This window comes from Triticum aestivum, chromosome 3A (assembly GCF_018294505.1).
Source record: "Triticum aestivum cultivar Chinese Spring chromosome 3A, IWGSC CS RefSeq v2.1, whole genome shotgun sequence".
Taxonomy (NCBI): domain Eukaryota; kingdom Viridiplantae; phylum Streptophyta; class Magnoliopsida; order Poales; family Poaceae; genus Triticum; species Triticum aestivum.
In genome coordinates, this window is record NC_057800.1 from 718,384,382 (window position 1) to 718,407,542 (window position 23,161).

At 49.9% G+C, this 23,161-nt stretch overlaps 2 pseudogenes; both read left to right on the plus strand.

The window, feature by feature from the left end:
* Window positions 1-17,449: 17,449 nt before the first annotated feature.
* Window positions 17,450-18,074, plus strand: LOC123057249 (F-box protein FBW2-like; annotated as a pseudogene).
* A 2,448-nt stretch (window positions 18,075-20,522) lies between these two features.
* On the plus strand, window positions 20,523-21,126 carry LOC123057250 (F-box protein FBW2-like; annotated as a pseudogene).
* The last annotated feature ends 2,035 nt before the right edge of the window (window positions 21,127-23,161 follow it).

Sequence of the window (23,161 nt, forward strand, 5' to 3'; positions counted from 1 at the left end):
AGCAAAATCTAATGCAAGCATGAGAGAATGGAATGGGCAATATCGGGATGATCAAAGGAGGGCTTGCCTGGTTGCTCTGGCAAGGAGGGGTCATCGTCGACGTAGTCGATCACAGGGGCAGCATCGGTCTCGGGGTCTACCGGAGAGAAGAGGGGAAAGAAACAGTAAAAATAAAGCCAACATAGCATCACAAAGCATAACGTGGCAATATGCTATGCCGGGTGTGACCTAACGTATGGCTACACGATATAGGTGAAGGGGGAATTCAACCGGGAATGTATTCCCGGTTCCGGTCCTATGTCACACAGATGAGCGGAGGGGGAATGTCCCATGTTCAGCATGCTAGCGGCATGTGACAGATGAACGGACCGCGTATTCGGATTCGCTGGATTTTTCTGAGCAACTTTCATGTAGAAAAGATTTTCATCCGAGTTACGGTTTAATTTCTATGAATTTTCAAAGATTTAAACACTTTCTGGAATTATTTAAAATTAACAGAAAAGGAATATGATGTCAGCATGATGTATGAGTGACTTCAGCAGTCAACTGTCCGGTTGACTGGTCAACTGACATGGGGACCCACCTGTCATAGACAGTGGGTTAAACAGAGTTCAAACTAATCTAAATTTAGTTACTAAAACTACTGGGCCCACCTGTCAGTGTCTAATTAACTAAACTATTTAGTTTTAATTATTAAAATGTTTTAATTAGAGGATTAAGAAGTGGGACCCGCACGTCAGTGGCACTGAGTGCCCAGTCAGCATAGTTGACCACGGTCAACGTGGTCAACTAGGTCCAGGGGGCCCGCAGGCAGCGACCCAGAGGCGGGCCCTGCCGGTGCCAGGTCAGCGCCAGCGCCGGAGCAACGCCGGCAAGGCCATCTGCGGCGGCCGAACACTAGAGATGGCCGGAATCGCGCTACAACGCATCACTTGGCACGCGGTTAGGTTCTTTCAAACGGGCTCTCGCCCGCGCATCGATCTGTCGCGGCGGTTTGGCCGAAAACGGCCGGAGACGGCGATGGCTAGCGGCGGAGCGGACGCCAGAGTTCGGCCGTTGGTGTCTATGGTGACGCAGGGCAAGTCAGGCGATGCGGGGAGCGGCATTGTGCTCCTACGAGCTCCAGGAGCCCGGTTATGAGCTCGGGCGCGAGCTCGGGCCACGGTGGCCACGACGGTGAGGTGATCTACGGCGGTGAGTTCGCGGCAACGGCGACGAGCTAGCTAGGGAGTGCCACGCGGTGCAAGGAGAAGAATGGAGGGAGGGAGGAGCTCACCGAGCGGCTACGAAAAGCCTGCGACAGCTTAGGAGCGCAGGGTTCACCGGAGACAACGAATATTGCCGGCGACAGAGGCGGAAGGGGGTGGAGGAGAGCGGCCACTACAGGGCCTCCCAGCTCCCGTTGATGGTCGAGGACGACGGAGCGGAGGACGGCGCTCCTTCCAGCCACCAGCTTGATCGAGGGGGGAGCCAGGGACCGCGAGATCGACGAAGGGCGACGGCGAAGTGCTCGGGCAAGGAGAGGGAAGAGCGGCGAGCGCGTGAGGGAGAATCTGGCGGGGATAGGGAGAGGCGGAGCGAGAGAGGGGGAAAATATCTTGGTGGGGAGGCCTCGGTGGAGGCCTTATCCACCCAGTAACACTGTCGGTGAGCTGGCTCGGCGGCGACGGTGGTGCGCCTCGGTCGCTTGAACAGAGAACGGGGGAGAAGGAGGAGGCCGTGGTGGGCTGGGCTCTAGGCACTGTGCACTTGGGCCAGTGCACAGTGGCCTTTTCTATTTTCTTTTTACAGAAAGGGGGGTTTAGTAATATTTTGAGCTTCCATAAGATTTTGCAAAAATGTGAAACTTGGTCACATAATTACTTTGCAATATGCAGCACTGCCACAAAAAGTTTGGGCATTTCCGGAGTTCATTTGAATTTACTCAAAAATGAAAAGGGCATTATAAAGGCTGTTTTTGCTCTATTAAAATGCATTAGGCCCTTTTAGAGTTGATGATGATGTTGTGTTCCTTAACAGTAAAAAGTTTTGGATTATTTGCTAAAAGATGAACATTTTTCCAGCAACTTTTGAGCAACATCAAACTTTACTTGAATTCGATTTGACTGGAATTTCAAATGGAATATTGAACAAGGATGATTAAGCGCTGTTTGAAAAAATGATTAGTTTAATCATAGAGGATTACTATAGCATGACACTGGGGGTGTTACAGCCACCTCCTCGCCAATGGCCTTCCTCTTCTGGACGGCGGACCGTCGAAGATGTTCTTTCACAGGCTTGAACTTCGGGTCGACTCGCAGACGGTGCTCAGCCAGCCCCCTGGGAACTCCAGGCATGTCGGAAGGCTTCCATGCGAAGACGTCCCAGTTCTCACGGAGGAACTGGATGAGCGCTTCTCCCTATTTGGAGTCGAGCGTCGTCGAGATGTGAGTCGGAGCAGCGTCGGGGTCGGTCGGGTGAATGTGAGCTGTCTTTGTTTCACCGGACGACTGAAAAGCTGACTCTGAAGCAGGCTTCTTGGCCCGTAGCAATTCACTCGGATCGGCAGTCTTTTGGTACTCTTGCAGCTCGACCACTGCCATCTGAGCATCTGCAATCTTTAAGCCTTTCTGAAAGCACTCTTCTGCCTTCTTCCGATTGCCTGTAACAGTGATTACCCCTTTAGGGCGAGGCATCTTCAGTTTGAGGTACACGTAACATGGTCGAGCCATGAAGCGCGCGTAAGCTGGCCTACCCAAAATGGCATGATAAGCACTTTGGAAGTCCACAACCTCGAATGTCAACTTTTCCTTGTGGTAATTCTTTGAATCACCGAAAACCACATCAAGAGCAATCTGGCCGAGTGATTCGGCTTTCTTGCCAGGAATGACTCCGTGGAAGCTCATGTTACTGGTACTCAGTCTGGACATCGGAATGCACATTCCTTTCAAAGTTTCAGCATATATTGTGTTCAAGCCACTGCCGCCATCCATCAGGACTTTGGTCAGTCGAGTGCCTTCAACGATTGGGTCGACTACCAAAGCTTGCCTCCCAGGGGTGGCAATGTGCGTCGGGTGATCGGACTGGTCGAATGTGATGGCAGTCTAAGACCACTTCAGGTAACTGGGCGTTGCTGGGGCAACCATGTTCACCTCGCGGTTAATGACTTTCAGTCGACTTTTACTCTCGACATCGGCAAAAATCATCAGGGTGGAATTCACTTGGGGGTATCCATCGTCACTGTCTTCCTTGTCCTCAACTCTGTCCGACTCTTTTTCCTTGTCTTTGGGCTGTTTGCCCTGAAACTGCTGGATCAGGAGTCGACACTGTCGAGTGGTATGCTTTGGGTAAATGAAATTACCCTCTTCATCTTACTTGGTGTGGATGTGGCATGGCAGATCCAAAACATCATTTCCATCTTGATCCTTGACTTTCTTGGGCTTCCAGGGGCCTTTGGGTTTTCCCTTGAAGTTTCCCTGGGCTACGGCCAGGGCCTCCCCAGGAGCGGCTGGCTCGGCCTTCCGCTTCTGTTTCCGACTGGAATTCCCTCCGGTTTCTTGGGCGACTGCCTTGAGCTTGCCGCTTCGGAGTCGATCTTTGTCTTCACCATTAGCGTACTTGGTGGCAATCTCCATCATCCGATTCAGAGACATCTCTCCAGTTCGACCGAACTTCAAATTCAACTCTCTGTATTTAATGCCTTCCTTGAAGGCACAAACTGCTTGATGGTCTGGCACATTCTCGACCGTGTGATGCAGCATGATCCACCTCTGGATGTAATCCCTCAGTGTTTCATTCGGCTTCTGTACGCAGGACCTCAACTCTGTAAGGCTCGCAGCTCGCTTGCAGGTTCCTTCAAAGGTTGTGACAAACACTCGAGAGAGGTCCTCCCAGGTGTAGATGCTGCTGGGTGCCAACTGATTCAGCCACGCTCTGGCTGAGCCCTCTAACATGAGAGGCAAATGCTTCATGGCCACCTCATCGTTGCCGCCGCCAATCTGTACAGCAACTCAGTAATCTTCGAGCCAAGTGTCAGGCTTAGATTCACCAGTGAACTTGCTGACCCCAGTCACCTGCCTGAAGTTGGGAGGAATCACCGCGGCCCTGATGGCTCGACTGAAACACTCTGGCCCTGAAACACGTGCTCTGCTGCTGGCGGGCGCATCTCTATTCTGGCCTTCCCGATGAGCCATGTTCCTGTCAACCAAGCCTTGAACGAGGACAGATCTCGCGTCAAAGCCTGAGTCCCTAGGGTCGACTAGAATCCTCTGCCCAACACTATGAGGGCGTCTGTCATCTTGCCATCGAGGCGCATACGACCCACTCCTGGGGGGAGGGGTTGGCACTCGACGTCGATCATCACGGTTGAATCGGTGATCATACTGCTCATTCCTCCTGTACTGATCATGCCGGTCGCCACGTCCCTCACGCCTCGGGGGCGATCTCGGGCTGTGAGCCAACTCGACTGTACCCGTTGCGACGGATCGACTGTGGATCCTGTTCCGCGACTGAGAGATAGCAGAATTCTGGTTTCCCGCCGCCCGGAGCAGCGCTCTGATCTGCAACAAGCCTCTGCCCGCCTCTGACTGGGCGGGCTGAATTGATTCTGCTATACGGGCTGCAGCGGCCAAATTCTGAACTGGGGTTCGGTATACCTGCGGCGGCGGGAAGAGCTGACGCCGACTGGACTTGGGAGCTTGCTGACGTCGACTGGACTCGGGAGCCCGCTGACGCGCTTGCTCGTCGAGTATCCGCCGGAGATTCTCCAGTCGAGTGCGCTCGGCCAGGTTAGCCAAGCGCGCGTCCTCCAAGGCCAGGGCCTCGAGGGTTTCTCCGACAATAGGAGTGTGGAGCGCGTCCATGTTCCGACGGCGAAGCTCCTCTCGCTATAATGATGTGAGAGGTTCGGGGAGATACTCATCGTGGGGATGCGACGGGTCGCCCCCACCCGCGCCTCCACCAGCGCGAGGGAAACCAGGAGGACTGTGTGTCCCATCGACCGCCAGAACCTCAGCCGCTGGGTCGCTGCTGTCGTACTCGGATGTGGTCTCCGCGGAGCCAGTCGCATAGGCCGCAGAGGGATTCGTCGAGCTCGATCGCCGCGACTTACGGGATGGCCGACTGGCGAGCCACGGCATGTCTCACCCACCTCTGAAGTCTCGACCGACCGGAGCGCTTGCGCCGGTGGGAGACAGAGCGGGGAGACGATACGGGGGCCGACCGATATTGGGTCGACGGTTGCCGCAGGAGGACGCCACGAACGCATGCGCGGAAATGCATCGCACCGCGGACGGGGAGCGCGTCGATGTCGAGTGGCGCCTCCTGAAGCCAGGCGGAGTCGTCGGCAATGAACGTGAGCGCGCCGAGACGGATCTTGAGGCCCTCCACCAAAACTCCGCACGAAACCATGATCAAAGGGATCGGAAAAATCGCAACTTCTCCAATCAGGCGCTAAGACTGCTGCCCCATGGTGGGCGCCAACTGTCGTCGTTCTAACTCTGACAGTGATGTAGGGGGTAAGTATGGAGAGGCTAGATCTTAGCTATTGGGAAGTTGTAAACACACCAAGATGTACGAGTTCAGGCCCTTCGTGGAGGAAGTAACAGCCCTACGTCTCGGTGCCCGGAGGCGGTCGATTGGATTACTGGTGCCTGAATAACAGGGGTGCCCACCCTTCATACTGAGGAGGGGGGTGGCTTATATAGAGTTCGCCGGCCCCCTCCTGCCTTCAGTAATGCAGGGTTTAAGGTACATTTAAGGTCGAGCGTTACTGGTAACGCCCCTAATAAAGTGCTATAATGACCATAAAGATTACTTAACAGCTGACCGTTTGCCTGCGGAGTGACTACAGGTCTCCTGGCGGTCGACTGATAGCCTGCAGGTCGAGTGTCTTGAGTCCGTCGAGTGGGATACCTTTAAGTCGATTGAAAGGTGACTTCTCCTTGGGATGTCCTAGGGTAGGACTCTTAGGTCAGGTCCGTGTCCCCACCCTAGGTACATGTCTTCATCAGTCGGTGGTGAATGAGAAGGAATGAGAGGTGCCGGAGGAAGAGGTGACACAGGAGGCACATAGCAGGGTGTATCGGGAAGGAGAAGGAAAGAAAGGTTGTCCACAGAGAAACTCGAGGAGGAAGAACGTGGGTAGTAAGAACGAGACTCGTCAAAGGTCACATCACGCGAGATGCGCAAGCGACGACCCACAGGATCCCAACAACGATAGCCCTTGTGCTCATCACTGTAGCCAAGGAAAACACCCTCAACCGACTGAGCAGTCAGTTTGGTGCGTTCTCGGGAGGCAAGAAGAACATAGCACACGCATCCAAACATACGAAGAGCTGAATAGTCAGGAGAGCGACCAGTGAGACACTCCATAGGAATACCACCCTAAAGAGCAGTCGATGTTGAATGTTGATGAGATAGGTGGATGCGGAAACAGCCTCAGCCCAAAAATGGGGTGGAAGGGAAGTAGCAATCATTAGCGCACGAGCCGTCTCAAGCAAATGACGATGCTTTCGTTTGGCAACGCCATTCTGAGTATGAGCACCAGGATATGAGAACTGGGCAAGAGTACCCTGTTCCGCAAGAAAACCACACAACAGCTGAGAGATATACTCTCCAGCTGAGTCAGCACGAAAAGTACGAATGGGCATGGAAAATTGGGTGTGAACCATGGCAGCAAAACGTTTGTATATAGGGAGAACCTCGCTACGAGATTTCATGAAGTAGAGCCAAGTGTAGCGAGAGAAATCATCAATAAACAAAACATAATAGTGATGACCACCTTTCGAATCAAAGGGAGCAGGACCCCAGACATCAAAATGAACTAAGTCAAAGGGACGCTGAGATACAGACTCGCTAGTAGGATAAGGTAACTGAGTCTGTTTGCCAAGTCTACAACCATTGCAATGTAAGGAGACATCTACAGATACAGACCCTAAGAGGCCCTGATGAACTAAAGAAGACAAGAGAGAGCCACAGATGTGACCAAGGCGATGATGCTACTGCTAGAGGGACGTAGACGAAGAGGCAGCAAGAGCATGAGAGCTGGCAGAAGTAGTGGCAGCAAAAGGAACACAAAGCCAGTCAACCTCCCAAAGGCCCTCTGACTCACGGCACCGGGGGCCACCACCAACCAAAGCCTTGGTGCGACGATCCTGAATGGAGCAAGATTCGGTATCAAGAATGACACGGCAACCAGAATCAGTAAGTTGGGCAGCGGAAAAAAGATTCATGGTAAGCCAAGGAACATGTGAAACACTCGGAACAGAAAACGATGGAGTGGAAAGAATACCACGACTAGTAACAGGGAGAGATGTGACATCGGCAGTAAGGACATTGACAGGCGAATCAAGAGGTCGGAGAGAAGACAACGCGGAAGAATCAGAAGACATATGAAAGGAGGCTCCAGAATCCAGAACCCACGAAGATGTACCTGACTGTGTAGATGTCGGTGATGATGAGGAAGGGGATGTAGTCACAGCAGCAGCAGAAGCAGTCAACGAGGAGCCTGAGGAAGCAAGAAGACGCTTGAGGCGAACAATGTCCTAGTCAGTGAGTGACGGAGTCGAGGAAGATACAGAATTCCCACTGGAGGAGGAGCGCCTCTGGTCTTGCTTCTTCTGGAGACAATCAGACTCTGGGTGACCTGACCGGGAGCAATAACCACAAACGGTGTCACGGTGCGACGTGCCCTTCTCAACATAAGGAGGACGGCTCACCCCCCTAGAGGAGTAGGCAGGAGGGGCGGAGCAGTGAGGCGCGCAGACGACACAGGAGCCCGGGCGTCCAACACTGACGGAACCAGAAGCAACCCAGCAGAGCGAAGGCAGGTCTCCTCAGCACGAAGCTTAGCAGGAATCTCTGAGATAGGAACACGACCTCGAGCAAGCAAGTGAGCACGACGAGGCTCGAACTCAGACCGGAGACGAGATAGGAACTCATGGACCCGCTGAAACTCGAGATCAGACCGAGTAGTCTGACAGCAACGACAGGTTCCACAAACAACTGTCCGAAGAGAGTCAAGCTGACGCCAGATGGCAGAGCACGATGAATAAAACTCATCGACAGAAGAATCACCTTGCTGGAGTGCATGCTCCTGGCGCACCACAGATAGGTAGAGAGCATCACCAGAGGGCTGATAGCGCTGACAGAGGTAAGACCACATCGCTGCAACTGTGCCAAGTCCCATGAACTCCGAAGCAAACTGAGGGAGGACACTCGCAGTGAGAACGGCAACAGCTCGAGCATCATCATTGCACCACTGAATGTAAGCAGACAGATCATCCCGGTACACAGAGAGAGCATCAGAATAAGCGGATACTTGCTGATCATAAGCATCAACCGCAGCATTATCCAGAGCCTTGGCAGCATCTCGATCAGCCTGGGAGGCAACAGCAGCAAGGACCGGCGGCACTGGTGGGATTGGGGCCACTGCGCAACCGGGCATGGCAGATAGGGGACATCGCCAGAGAGAACACCCCACAGAAGGAGGACATGCATATGGATGCGCATGAAGCCTACAAACTCAACATAGTTGGTGCCATCAAAGATCACCGAGCACCGAGGGACCGCGACATACCCTGAAGAGGACATGAGGAAGTCACTTTGCTGCTGTTGTTCGCCTTCCTCTTTTTTTTGGTCAACGGGCCCTCAACTCGATCTGGATCGAGGGAAACGCTCGAACCAAGAGGCGAGCGAGACCTGAGAAATCGACCACGACCAGAGAGGCAGGGCGGTGACGACCTGGAGGAGAACCAGTGCCGGACCAGGTGGCAGCGGCCGGACCTGGGGGCGGCGGTGGCGGCCGGACCGGGGGAGCGGCGGCAACGGCAGCCGGTCGAGGCGGCCTCAACGCGACAGCGGCAGCGGCCGAACTGGGCGACGGCGACGGCCGAAAGGAGCTGGAACGGAGAGGAGACGAGCGGGGGAGGCAGCAGCCAGGAGCAGCAACCAGCAAGGCGAGGCACGGCCGGCCTCGGGCGGCAACGGGAGCGGAGAGGAGCTCCGACACGAGATGGAATCGAGCAGCGGGAGCAACGGTCCGGACGGGGACGAATCAGAGCAGAGGACAGCCGGAGGCTAGCAGCGGCGGCGATTAGGATGGAGCAGGCACGGAGTTGCAGCGTGCAGAAGAGGGAGAGGAACCTAAGCATCTGATACCATGTTAGGAATGAGCAATTGGAGCTTTACTGAGGGCCAAAAGCCAGTACATATACAGGTGTGGCAAAGTGCAGAAAAGCCCTTTATACAACGTGGGAAAGAAAATTAAAAAAAAACATGGGAAAGGCTCCACCTCAACGCATGGATGCATCTAGTCACCGAATCCTTCTCTTTTTTTATTTGGTTTATTACAATTATGTATCCTCCTATTAAACGTACAGGCCCTCTTTTTCCGTGTCCTGCTCCTAGACGTACAGGTCTTTTTCCAGAAAAAACGCTCTATCTTTTTGCACGTACGCCTCTTGATATCTGTATCCTCCTCTTAAACGTACAGGCCCTCCTTTTCCGTGTCCTGCTCCTAAACGTACAGGTCTCTTTCTAAAACAAAACGCTCTATCTTTTTGCACGTACGCCTCTTGATAATCTGAGCCGTTACTTAGTTAGTGCTTAATCTCAACCGTTCCTTTTCTATCGTTTTAATAATAGATGTTTAGAAACTAAAGTCTCCCAATACATGTAAAAACCCGAGGTAAGATCATGTGTAGTATATACTGTTAAACACGGACAGGTAATACGTACTGTATTAATGCATGCATAAAAGGGAAAATTATGACTTCATATGTAGCCATTATAATGTTGCTGAAACAAAATTTCCTGACAAACTGCTGTCCAGGAGAAGCCGACAGCGAGTGTCCACCTGAGTATCAATTTTTCTTTTTTTTTTAGAAAAGAGGGATGACCCCCGGCCTCTGCATCCGGGAGATGCATACGGCCATTTTATTGATTATTCTCAAGGACCTTACAAAGTATTACAACAATAAGTCTGAATTCATCATCTTGGCAACACATGCCACTACTCCTACCCAAAATGATGAAGGGGTGCTAGCTGGGCCACTACCCAAACCACTCACCTAAGCCTAACATCAAAAGCCGGAAACCGAAACATATTCGGAATCCCCATCCGAGCCACATACCGGGTCTGGGGCACAATCCGGTCAGACGCACTCGTGTGTCGTCGCCACCATCTTTCGCAGGTCCGTCTTCAGATCATATTGAGGCTTCTACCTTGTCTGGCCACTCAGCCATCGGCGTCACCATGACGCCAGACAGCAACCTCCTCCTGCGCGAGTCCATCTCCGCGCATCGGGCGGCGAACCTCCACAGCGCCATGCCGCCGATCCTCGCCGCCATCAATGAGTGAGATGAAGTACCGCTTCACCATGGCATGTACATTAGTGCTAAGCGGAACGGCTCACAACCGCAAGTCATCGGACGAAGGCGAAAGATCCATGGAGAAGGCCAAAAGGGGCATAGCCAAAGCGGTGGTCAGGGATTGGACCGAGACCACGGCAGCCGCCACTGAGAAGAACAGGCTACCTCACACCGTCACCACGCCACCAGCAGCTCCACCCCACACGAGCAATCCCCGGAAGACGCCTTCAAGAAGGAGCATGGCACCTGAGTATCAATTGGAGCTTGCTAAAAAAACAAACTGCAAAAATTCAATGATCGAAAAAAAAATCTAGAGCTTCAGGAAAGGAAATAAAAAATGCACCAAGATTAGATAATCAAATGGGTAGGTTTTACCTAGTGCCTGCTGTGCGAAGCAACCATCCGCAGCTAAGGGTGACCTAGTCTATAGAAGAAGTTCAGAAAATATTGGCAAGACAATATAGCCTACACTGATGGAAAAAAGGATGCAAATTGAAGGGATTAGCTAAGAAGATTGCACATTAAATGCTGTGGTGTTGAACTAAAATGTAGAGCATGCCAAAGTTGATCTATGCATTCTTTGATATATAAAAACGGGGTTTGATCTGACTTCATCTCATATTTAGTCTCTCCCTGAGAGCGCACAGAAGAATGAAACTACAATCTCAAGTTGACTTGACCTATCCAAGCATAAGATGGATTGTTAATAAAAGTCACTATTTTTCATTCAAATCTTCAGTAAAAATGCCCATCGAAATAAAGAAAGTGAAGGTCTTCCTTTTCACAAGAAGATAGGCTAAACCAATTCAGATTATAATTATTAAGTGAAGCTGAACACATTTGGTTAAGATCAGAAAATACACACTATTGTATCTGGAATTTTTTGGCCCTACAATAGAGCACGGAGCAAAGCTACCAATGACATCAGAAAATATTAAGGCTGGGTATACCTGAACTTTACGCCTGAAGTGGCTGCCTACAACAGTAAGAGCACTAGGTGTAATATTGCCCAAAAAATTGACACTGTGCTCGGATGTCAATGCATTTTTTTAAACATCCTTGTTGATGTGTTGCTAGTTCAAGATGGAGCAATGTGGCAGTATCAAGAAGGAACTGCAGCAACTATAAAGCACTCACAAGTTGGTACAAGACTGGGGGGGGGGGGGGGGGGGGGGGGGGTAGGAGACGCACCGGGAGGCTGCTGCCAGGACCGGACGCGAGCGGGCCGCCAGCCGGAAACTCTAGCACGGGAGGAAGAAGAGAGACTCAGGGGAGAGGAGTGTTAGACTATTCCTTGGATCACAAGTTTCCTAGTCCAAGTCGGTTTGTAATATCTAGTTTAAGTCTGTTTGTACCAATATATATAGCCATGTGCCGTGTGCTAAACATAACACAAGCAATAGTTTTATTCATCTATCATGGTATCAGCTTTTTGATCCTAGGGTTTAGGGCATGGCTCCACCCACCCCACCACAACAACCGCCGCTTGGCTACTATCATCACTAGAGCCGCCGCCGCCGCGGCCTGTTCTTCATCTACTCTTTTCCTAGCACCACCAACACCTCCTACTACTCTTCTGGCTGCACCTATGTCGCTCGCCAACACCATCACCGATGTCAGCCCTTTCATCCCCATCGTCCTCGACCTCGCCGCACACAACTATTATCAATGGCGCCACCTCTTTCATCTTCACCTAGGACGCTGCAGCCTCCGCTCTCACATCACCGCCAACAGTCCTCCTCTCCCTCATGATCCTCAATGGGTGAAAGACGATCTCGCGATTGTTCAGTGATTCTACACCCGCATCACCACCGAGATCTTCAACATGCTTGATCACGACGGCGCCACCGCCGCCAACATATGGGGCTCTCTTCGCCAGCTTTTTGAGAGCAACAGCGACGCTCGGAAGAGCGCTCTGCACACCGAGCTTCGTAACCTGACCCAAGGCAATGCCCCGGTAAATCTTTTCTGCCAGCGTGTCAAGACCATTTGCGATGAGCTTCGCGAACTCGGTGATCCCGACAGCGACACATAGCTCATCAACATCATCGTTGTCGGGCCGAGCGAGGATTTGGACAAGCAGGCCTCCTTCATCCCCATGATGCGGCCTCCTCCAACCTTTGCCAAAGTCTGCTCCATGCTGCAGCTCGCGGCGGACACTCAAGCTCGCAAGGACTCTCGCCCACCGGTTTTCCATGCTGCGGCTCGTCCTCCTTCGCCGTCTCCATCAGCACCTCCCCCGCCAGCTCTTGCCGCCACGCCGCCATCTGTGCAGCCACCTACACATTGGCTCCCCAGTCCCAACTACCGCGGCAAAGACCCCATCTACAGGCCGCCCTCGACGCGCTCGGCGCCTCCTTTGAAACTGCCACCTTCAAACCCTGCGCCGGCTTAGAGTGCTCCACCTGCGCCTCCATCCTGGTGTCCTCCAGATGATCCATGGAACGGGCTTCTCCAGGCATGGCCTATGCCCTGGTCGTTCCCGTCACCCCTTGGCACTCCACCTGCCGACACTAGTGCTTGGCAACCCGGCCTTCGTCCGCATACTGCTGTCTCTGGGTTGCTCACCCCTCGAGCCAGCGAACTCATATCACGCCGCTCCATCGTTTGCTCCTTACGGTGCTCCCTCGCACTCTCCTGCTGATGGAAGTCTCTACTACATTCCCTCGTCGGCTCTCATGCGTTCACCGGCATATCAACCGCCACTACTACGCAAACCAACCTCACCCGCACAGCCGAGCTGCGATCAAGCTGCCTTGCTCCAGGCCATGAACAATTTTGCTGCCCAAGGAAACTCAGGTACGGATTGGATTTTCGATGCTGGAGCCTCTAGTCATATGTCAGCATCAAGTAATTGCCTTTCTTCTTGCACTCCTTCTCTGTTTCCTTCCATTACCCTTGGTGGTGGTTCATCTATTCCCATATACTGTGTAGGCCAGGCTCAACTTCCCTCTCCTACTAAACCACTTCTTTGAGATTTTCTTGTTGCACCCGCTCTTATTAAAAATATAATTTACGTTTGCCAATTTCTCGTGACAATCTAGTTTCCATTTAATTTGACCCTTTTAGCTTGTCTGTGAAGGATTACCAGACAAAGGCCGAGACCGCCCGCTTTAATAGCTCCGGTGAACTCTACTCTCTTCATGGTGTTCCTGCCGCCGCTCCTCCTACATCCATGGTGGCCTCCGTCGACCTTCAGCTTCATCGTTTGGGTCATCCGAACCCTGCTATTTTAGCATCTATGCTTAGTGAATTCTCCATGCTATGTAATCATGATTCCCACAATTCTTCGTTTTGGGAGTCTTGTTAGTTAGGCAAACATGTGTGTCTTCCCTTTAGCTCATCTAGTTCTTCAAGTACTTATCCTTTTGAATTAATACATTGTGATTAATGGAAATAACCCGTTGCAAGTGTTTCTGATTTTAAATACTATCACGTCATACTAGATGATTTTACTCACTTTGTATGGATATTTACTCTCCGCAACAAAATCCGATGTTTACTCTGTTTTTCTAAATTTTCAGCGCTATGTTTCTGTCCACTTCTGCCTCCCTATTCATTTCATTCAGTGTGACAACAGCCGTGAGTTTGACAACATTCAAAATCGTACCTTCTTCTTAACACATGGCATCCTTCTTCGCTTCTCTTGTCCCTACACTTCTCCTCAAAATGGTAAAGCCGAGCGTTCTCTTCGCACCATCAATGACATTGTTCATACACTTCTCGTTCAGTCCTCCATGCCATCAAAATGCTCACAAAAGCACACCAAACAGCCACCTTTCTTCTCAATATTCGCCCCTCCAAAACCCATCCAAATATCACTCCTTATTACTATCTTTTCCTTTGCCATCCCAATTACTCTGAGGTTCGTGTTTTTGGCTGTGTTTGCTTTCCAAATGCCTATGCCACCTCTGAAAACAAACTTTCTCCATGATATACCCCATGTGTCCTTCTTGGTTTTTCCGCCGAACACAAAAGTTACAACTGTCTTGATTTACAAACAGGACGGGTACACGTGTCTCGCCACGTTACATTCGATGCACATATTTTTCCTTTTGCTAAACGCACCGACACACCATCAATCATCCCTACCTTCGCCGCCACCTATTCTCCCCATCCATTCCACCTCTACACTCCTGTCACGGCAGCCCCACCTACCGCACCTACTGTCACAGCAGCACCACCCAACTCGCCATCCAACACCTAGACACCACCCAACCCGACATCCAACACCTAGACACCACCCAACCAGCCATCAAACACCCAGTCACCACCCAACCCGCAACCAAACAACTCGCCACCACCCAACCCGCCATCACCCAACCCGTCAACACCCAACCCGCAACCACACAACCCAACACCACCCCACTCATCGTCTGCATCTTCTCCTACACCAGACACCCCTGTTTCCATCCTACCAGCTAAAGCCATGAACCCTGTGCTAAACATAATACAAGTAATAGTTTTATTCGTCTATCAAGGAGGGGATCGACATGGCGCGGGGGGGGGGGGGTCGGTGGCTAGGGTTTTCTCCCTAGCAACCGCCATCCTCACACAAATCAGAAGGGGGGAAGAGAGATCGCGACCCCAACAGTAAGAACAAGACGTGTACCCGGCGCCACAATATACCACGAATACACGCCAGTGCACCAACAGGTTGAAACCGACGAATAACCAAGACACTTACATGAGGGCCCACGGCGCAGAACGCACGGCCGATCAACCAGGAGCCTCCCTCTCAAGGGAGCTTAGAGTTTTAAAGGACTAGTAGCTACGTAAATGTTGATGCCGTTGTGTGCAAGCCTCTGAAGACCAGGTTTGACTCAACAATCTACCCCTTAACATTGTCAAAGGAGTTTGTTGTTGATGACCCTGACCTTGTCGTGTAGCCCCTGGAACTAGACATGGCCAAGTGCTTTCGTTAGGATGTCCGCCTTCTGTTCACTAGTCTGGATGAACTCCCCGACTATCGTGCCTTTCTCGACGCAGTCACGTATGTAGTGATAGTGGAGATCGATGTGATTGCTGCAGTCGTGAAGCACTGTGTTCTTACAGAAGGAAATCTCCGGCTTGTTGTCGATGAAGTTGAGTGCAAGGGCGCTGTCATGGTTCAGCATCTCACCGAGGAGGCGAGCAAGACAGATGCCTTGATAGGAGGCTATAGCTACCGCGATGTACTCCACCTTGCACGAAGATGCGGCCACAACCTTCTACTATATCAATTGCCAGCCGATGGGACTGCTCCCGAGGATAGTATGCCAGAGGTGCTCTTTCGGGAGTCCACGTCACCAGCCTGGCCTATGTCGCTATAGATGACCAAACTCTCGTCGTTGCCACGACGACAAACGCATCCATGCGTGAGTGTACCCGCGATGTACCGGAGTAGGTGCTTTACTACAGTTAGATTATTGCTTGCCGAAGCTTCCATGGACCTACCCAGGTACCCGACAATGAATGTGATGTCCAGTCGGGTGTATATGAGGTACCTGAGGCTCCCGATGATGTTGTGGTAGAGCGTAGCATCCACTGCCTTCTCGGAGCTATCCTTGCCGAGTTTCAGCCGTGCCTCCATTGGAGCGTGAACGACATGATAGTCCTTCATGCCTGCTCGCTTGAGCATCTTCGTGTTGTAGGCCGCCTGCGTGATCATGATGTGGCTATCCTCTTGGTTCACCTCTAGCCTGAGGTAGTACCCAAGCAGCCCGAGGTCGCTCATGCTGAAGAGACGACGCATCTCTCCCTTGAATGGTTGAACCTCTTAAGGCTCTGCCCAGGCGATGACTAGGTCATCGACGTAGATGCCGATGAACAGCAGCGTGTTCACAGTGCCACATGAGTACACGCGAGAACCTAAGGGATGCGAGGCTTGCAACAAGCTTGGCGTTCCACGGCCTTGGGGCTTGCCGGAGGCCGTACAGGGCCTTGTGTAGCTGATACATGCCCTTCTCGTTGTTCTTGGCAACGAATCCTGGTAGTTGGGTGACATACACCTCCTCGTTAAGGTCACCATTGAGGAACGCCAACTTGATGTCCATGTTGTGTACATCCCACCCGCGGTTAGCAGCCACATGAAGGATAAGCTACACTGCCTCCATCCTTGCCACTGGAATGAAGACTTCCTGGAAGTCCACCCCCTCACGCTGCACATAGCCCTTTACGACGAGGTGCGATTTGTTCTTGACAATGGCACCGTGCTCGTGCTTCTTCACCTTGAAGACCCACTTGAGCCTGATGGCTCGGTGCCCTACACGCAGTGTGGTGAGTGTCCACGTGGCGTTATCGTTGATCGATGCCAGCCCATTCAGCATTGCGCGGTGCCAAAAATCCTCTTGCTTGGCCTCCGCGAACATGGTCGGCTCCTTGTCGGCCATCAGATGCAGGACGTCATCATCAATGTCCTCGTTCTCAAGCTACTGCAACGTTGTTGTAGGCTCGCCAAGAAGATCCGCCATGCGTCGGAACCTATGAGTGGTGCCAGCGTTGTCGTCGATGTCGAACGGCTCCGACCTTGCCATTGTCAGGGTTGTGTACTGCCTCCCGGGAACCACCTCGCTTGATGGCGGGGTGTTCGGGGACTTCCTATGTAATCTTCGGACGAACGAAATGCCAATATTTCTTGTAGAATATTGCATACAAACCGTCATGGCCTACGACTTTGAGATGTGAAAATAGTGCGCATCACTTCATCCTCCATAGGTGAATCAGTTGTTCATTTAATTCTTTAGAAACTCACAGGAGAATCTTTTCAAGTAATCCAAGATCTGTTTTCTGCTAGTGAGCAATGTTGCGACATGGTAGCAGATCCTACACATTAGCGTGAAAGAACATGTTCAAAATTATATTACCAACTATTTCAGAATTCTACAATGTTCCGTTGCTTTTTGGCTCTAAACTATTTTCTCACTGCGATAGTGTTAGAAACTTAGTTTATAGCCATGGTTAATATCATTTAATTGAGCACGGTGCGTCCATTCGAAAATATCTTTATGACATTCCAATTATCGGCCCTACTATAACAAGGGCGATGCATCATTTATATAATACTTTGTTTACCGATGACCCTATCCATAATATTTTGTTAAACCATACCGACCCAACCATGTTTATTTTTGCAAGTGCACAATCTCTCAATACTTTGGAGATTCCGAGGAGTGAGATTAGCAACTGCATAGTGGAAGATGTTGCACAAAGACTGACCAAGGTTACGTTCCTGGATGTAAGCAGGTGCACCAAGATTGGGCCAGTGCTCTTGATGCATTTGGCAATAAATAGAAATCCCGCGTCAGACATCAACGAGTCATGCACCCCATAAATGTCCCTGCGAAGGTGTGCCGGAATGACGAGGCCCATTCTATCGGAAGCAACATGCCAAAGCTCCGCCACCTCGAGATAGGATACTTGCTCATTAAGACTAAGGTTGTCATCTCGATCACCTCCTAGTGCCTCGACCTCAAGTTATTATTTCCACATTGTTGCTGGACGTCGAGGATAAGCTCTTGCAAGAGAAGTATCCTTGGCTGAAAAACCTCGGCCCCTTCGTGGGCGACTGCTATGAGAACCACATCTGTGAGGAGTGCACCGATGACTTGGATGATGATTACATCTACTCATGGGACCAGTTCATGGATGGTGCAAACTTCATAGATGCGATTCTCTTGACGTCCATGAACTTTTGCATGAGTAGATCTATTCATCATCCGAGTCACCAGTGCAATCCTCCCTGAAGCAGTTCAGATAGCAGTTACCACACGGGCCCGAGGGTTTTAAGCATAGGAAACTTATCTTGCAAGAGCTTATCATCGAAGCCCCAACAACCATGCCGATCTAAGCACTTTAGGTCATTGCACTCGGAGGCGATCTTGACAACAACTTAGTCTTAATGAGCATGTTTCCTATCTCGCGGTGGCGGAGCTTTGGCATTTTGCTGGCAGAAGCATGGGCCTCATCATTCTGGCAAACCTTCCCAACGACAGCAATTGGGTGCACGACCCGCCAAAGTCTGAGGAGGGTTTTGCAGTTCTTGGGAAATGGCTACAGAGTATGGGCGCCAATCTTGGTGCAACTGCATACGTCCATGAATGTAACGCTGGGAAGTCTTTGTGCAAGATCTTCTCTGCAGTCACTGATCTTGCTCCTCGGAATCTCCAAAGTAAGATTGCGCACCTGCAAAAGCAAACACTGTAGGGTCAGTAAGGTTTAACAAAAAAAATGTTGATAGGGTCATCGGTAAACAAAGTATTATATATATATGATGCATAACCATTGTTCTAGTAGCGCCCATAATTTGAATGTAACAAAACTATTATCAAATGGATACATCCTTCTCAATTAAGTGTTATTAACCGCGGCTGTGAAATGATTTTCTAACAACATCGCAATATGAAAATAGGTCAGAGTCGGGAAGCACTAGAGCATTGTAGTGTTCGAAAATGGTTGGTAATATAATTTTGAACATGTTCTTCTGCACATAAGTGCAGGATCTGGTACCATGTTCGTAATATTTATCACTATTAGAAAACAGTTTAAGCTAGCAGAGCATTATTGTGCTAAGAACTAGAATAGACCACATAGAGAATTTCTCACAAGTACTACAAGATTACTCAATGTATGAATCAGCGTCGGTTAAGTACAAGCTGAAATTGTTAACTAAAAAGGCAAAATATACCACTGTACACAGATTAGAAAACTAAATTTCAACCTTAAATAGGAATTTCTTCAATATATAAAGTCACAAATTCAGAACTAAGAATGAAATAAATTTATTTGTAACCTGGAAACACATGGTAATAATTTTACACAACAACTAGATTGGGTAGGGAAGAGGAGAAAGAGGGCATGGATGGAGAGGGAGTCACCTCTGCACGGTGAGGGAGGCGGATATGGAAGTCGCCGACCTTGGAGAGGCGGATCTGGATGTCTCCAGCAAGGAGGGTGGCCCTCGACGACAGAGGCAAGGGGCACTCGATGGTGAGGTGGGCACCTCTAGATTTGGAGGGAGGCGGCGGACCAGAACTGGAAGGCCAGTATGGGGGAAGTGGCGGTGTTGGACGGTGGATGTAGACCAATCGTGGGAGTGGGACTAGTAGCACCATTGGGGCACTACATGATCATCTTTTAGGTATTTTGACCCAACCCTCCTGATGAGAGCGGAAGTCATGTGAAAACACCTCGGGAAACAAATATCTGTGTGCTTCTCACTCCCCAAATGAGAAAATGACGTGCCGCGGAAGCAAAAAAATCACGTGCCCCGGAAGCAAAAATATCTTCGGGTCCCATGTAGGTATCTTCTTGACATCCATGTACACGTCCTGAATTTGTGTAAAGTGATTTGTGACCTGGATAGTACCGATGCATACATTCCACTCCGTTCCTGAAGGTTATTATCAAGAACATCAGGAACGTAACCACCTTTCGCCTTGGCTGAACATCCACGGCACGAACAGGCACACATTTCTGAAGAAGACTTCGGGGCCATCACAAACGTGCCTAATCATCACCAAAAAGTTAGTTTCGGGTAGTGAATTTGGGTTGGTAAAATAATCTCTTGTAAAATCATCTTTAGATTTTAGCAAGCATCTTTGGAATTAAGTGTACTATGGTGTCATTGTACCCCCTTTGTTATTTTCCTCGAGTTTGTCACGTTGCAGACTTCTTGTGTAACCTTTTGACCCTCCAAATGCCAATATTTCTTGTAGAAAATTGCATACAAACCATCCGGGCCTGTGGCTTTGAGATGTGAAAATAGTACGCATCACTTCATCCTCCATAGGTGAATCCGTTGTTCATTTAATTCTTTAGAAACTTACAGGAGAATGTTTTCAAGTAAACAAACATCTGTTTTCAGATAGTGAGAAATGTTGCGAAGAAGGTAGTTGATGCTACACATTAGTGCAGAAGAACATGTTCAAAATTATATTACCAACCATTTCCAAACTCTACAATGCTCCAGTCTTTTTGGCTCTAAACTATTTTCTCATTGGGATAGTGTTAGAAACTTAGTTCATAGATGTGGTTAATATCATTTAATTGATCATGGTGAGTCCATTTCGAATTTTTTTTGTTACATTCCAATTATCGACCCTACTAGAATAAGGGTCATGCATCATTTAAATAATACTTTGTTTACCGATGACCCTATCCACAATATTTTGTTAAACCATACTGACCCTACCATGTTTACTTTTGGAAGTGCGCAATCTCTCAGTACTTTCGAGATTCCAAGGAGTGAGATCAGCGACTGCATAGTGGAAGATGTTGCACAAAGACCGTCTAGGGTTACATTCCTGGATGTAAGCAGCTGCACAAAGATTGGTGCTCGTGCTCTGGATGCATTTGGCAAGAAATAGAAATCCCTCATCAGACATCGGCTAGTCATGCACACCATAGAATCACGAGGCCCATGCTATGGGAAGCAACTTGCCAAAGCTCTGCCACCTCGAGATAGGATACATGCTCATTAAGACTATGGTTGTCGTTAAGATCGCCTTCCAGTGCCTTGACCTCAAGTTCTTAGATCTGCGTGGTTGCTGGGATGTCGACGATACGCTCTTGCAAGAGAAGAATCCTTGGCTGAAAAGCATCGGCCCCCGCATGGGCGACTGCTATGAGAACCACATCTACGAGGAGTGCACCGATGACTCGGGTGATGAATACATCTACTCATGGGAACAGTTCATGGACGATGCACGCCTCCCAGATGCGGTTCTCATGACGTCCATGAACTTTTGCGTAAGTAAATGTAGTCGTAATCCCAGTCATGGGTGCAATCCTCCCTAAAGCGATTCTGATAGCAGTCGCCACACGGGGGCCGATGGTTTTCAGCCCAGGAAACTTATCTTGCAAGAGCTTATCATCGACGTCCCGATAACCACACAGATCTTAGAACTTGAGGTCATGGCACTCAGAGGCGATCTTCTAAACTACCTTAGTCTCAATAAGCATGTTTCCTATCTAGAGGTGGCAGAGCTTTGGAATTTTGCTGGCAGTAGCATGGGCGTCGTCATTCTGGCAAACCTTCGCAACGACATCTAGAGGGTGCATGACTCGCCGAAGTCTAACGAGGGTTTTGCAGTTCTTGCCAAATGGCTACACAGCACGGGCCCCAATCTTGGTGTAGCTGCATACGTCCAGGAATGTTACCTTGGGAAGTCTTTGTGCAAGATCTTCTTCTATGCAGTCACTGATCTCGCTCCTCGGAATCTTCAAAGCATTGGGAGATTGCACACCTGCAAAAGCAAACACTATAGACTCAATAATGTTTAAAAAAATGTTGATAGGGTCATCGGTAAACAAAGTATTATATACATATGATGCATATACCTTGTTCTAGTAGCGTCCATAATTTGAATGTAACAAGAATATTACCAAATGGACACATCGTGCTCAATTAAGTGTTATTAACTGCGGCTACGAAATGAGTTTCTAATATCATTGCAATCAGCAAATAGATCAGAGCCGGGAAGCACTAGAGCATTGTAGAGTTCGGAAAGGGTTGGCAATATAATTTTGAATATGTTCTTCTGCACAGATGTGCAGGATCTGGTACCATGTTCGTAGTATTTCTCACTATCAAAAAACTAATTAAGCCAGCGGAGCATTATTGTGCTAGCAACTTGAATAGACCACACAATGAGTTTATCCCAAGTACTACAAGATTACTCGATGTCTCCATCACCATCGTTTAAGTACAAAATGAAATTGTTAACTAAAAAGGCATAATGTACAACTGTACACAGATTAGAAAACTAAATTTCAACCTTAAATAGCAATTTCTTCGACATATAGAATTCTTTGCATGGACTTTAAGATGCATAAAGTCATAAATTCAGAACTAAGAATGAAATAAATTTATTTGTAACTCTGCAACACATAGTAATTATTTGACACAACAACTAGATTGGGCAGGGAAGAGGAGAAAGAGGGCATGGACGTGGAGGGAGTCACCTCAGCATGGAGAGGGAGGCGGATCTGGAAGTCGCCGACCAGGGAGGTGGATCTGGAAGTTGCCGACCAGGGAGGCGGGTCTGGACGTCACCGGCAAGGATGGTGGCCCTCGATGCCAGGGGCAGGGGGTGCTCGATGACGAGGATGGCCGCGTCCGACGCACAACTCGGGCCGCGACGGGGATGGCAGCGTTCGCCGCGTCCGATGCCGCCCGATGTGAACCCGCAACTACTAACTGCTACTCTCTCTTTCTCACTTTCTTTGCTTGTTGTTCTCAAACACACTAGTGAAACATACACTCACTGGTGTAGCATATACACACCACACACACACACGAGGAGAATTGGTAGTAGTACTATTAAGCTCTTTGGCTGATGCAGTGGAATTACAACGGGAGGAGTGGTGCTGTTTATATACCACTTACAAACCGACCTATGGTACGCATGTGCTGACGTCAAGTATCTAAATGACATCATGGCTTACGTTCTAGCCTATTTGCTTCACTGCTAAGACAAGGCAGCTCTACTGCTAAAAGAAAAGAAAAACTACTGCTGCTACTGCTGTGCGACACCTGACACCCGAAGATAATCCTGCCAACATGCATGCATCTAGTAATACTAGAGGGATTCACGTGCCTTGCTGCGCGGGTTTTCGGTCATGTGTGAGCTGGTTTATTTTTCTTCCTCGTACGGTTCTATCTGGTTTTTGTTTTTACTGGTTCAGTTCTAGCTCCATTGAGTTTGGTTTTGCGATGTCGGTTCGGAGCTTGTGAGGACATGTACCAAATCCGTGTGCCGCTGGTGAGGCTACATGTCTTAGGTTTGTTAGTGGGGGGTTGGCTGGCCGCGCACGTGCGTGCTGGCATGAG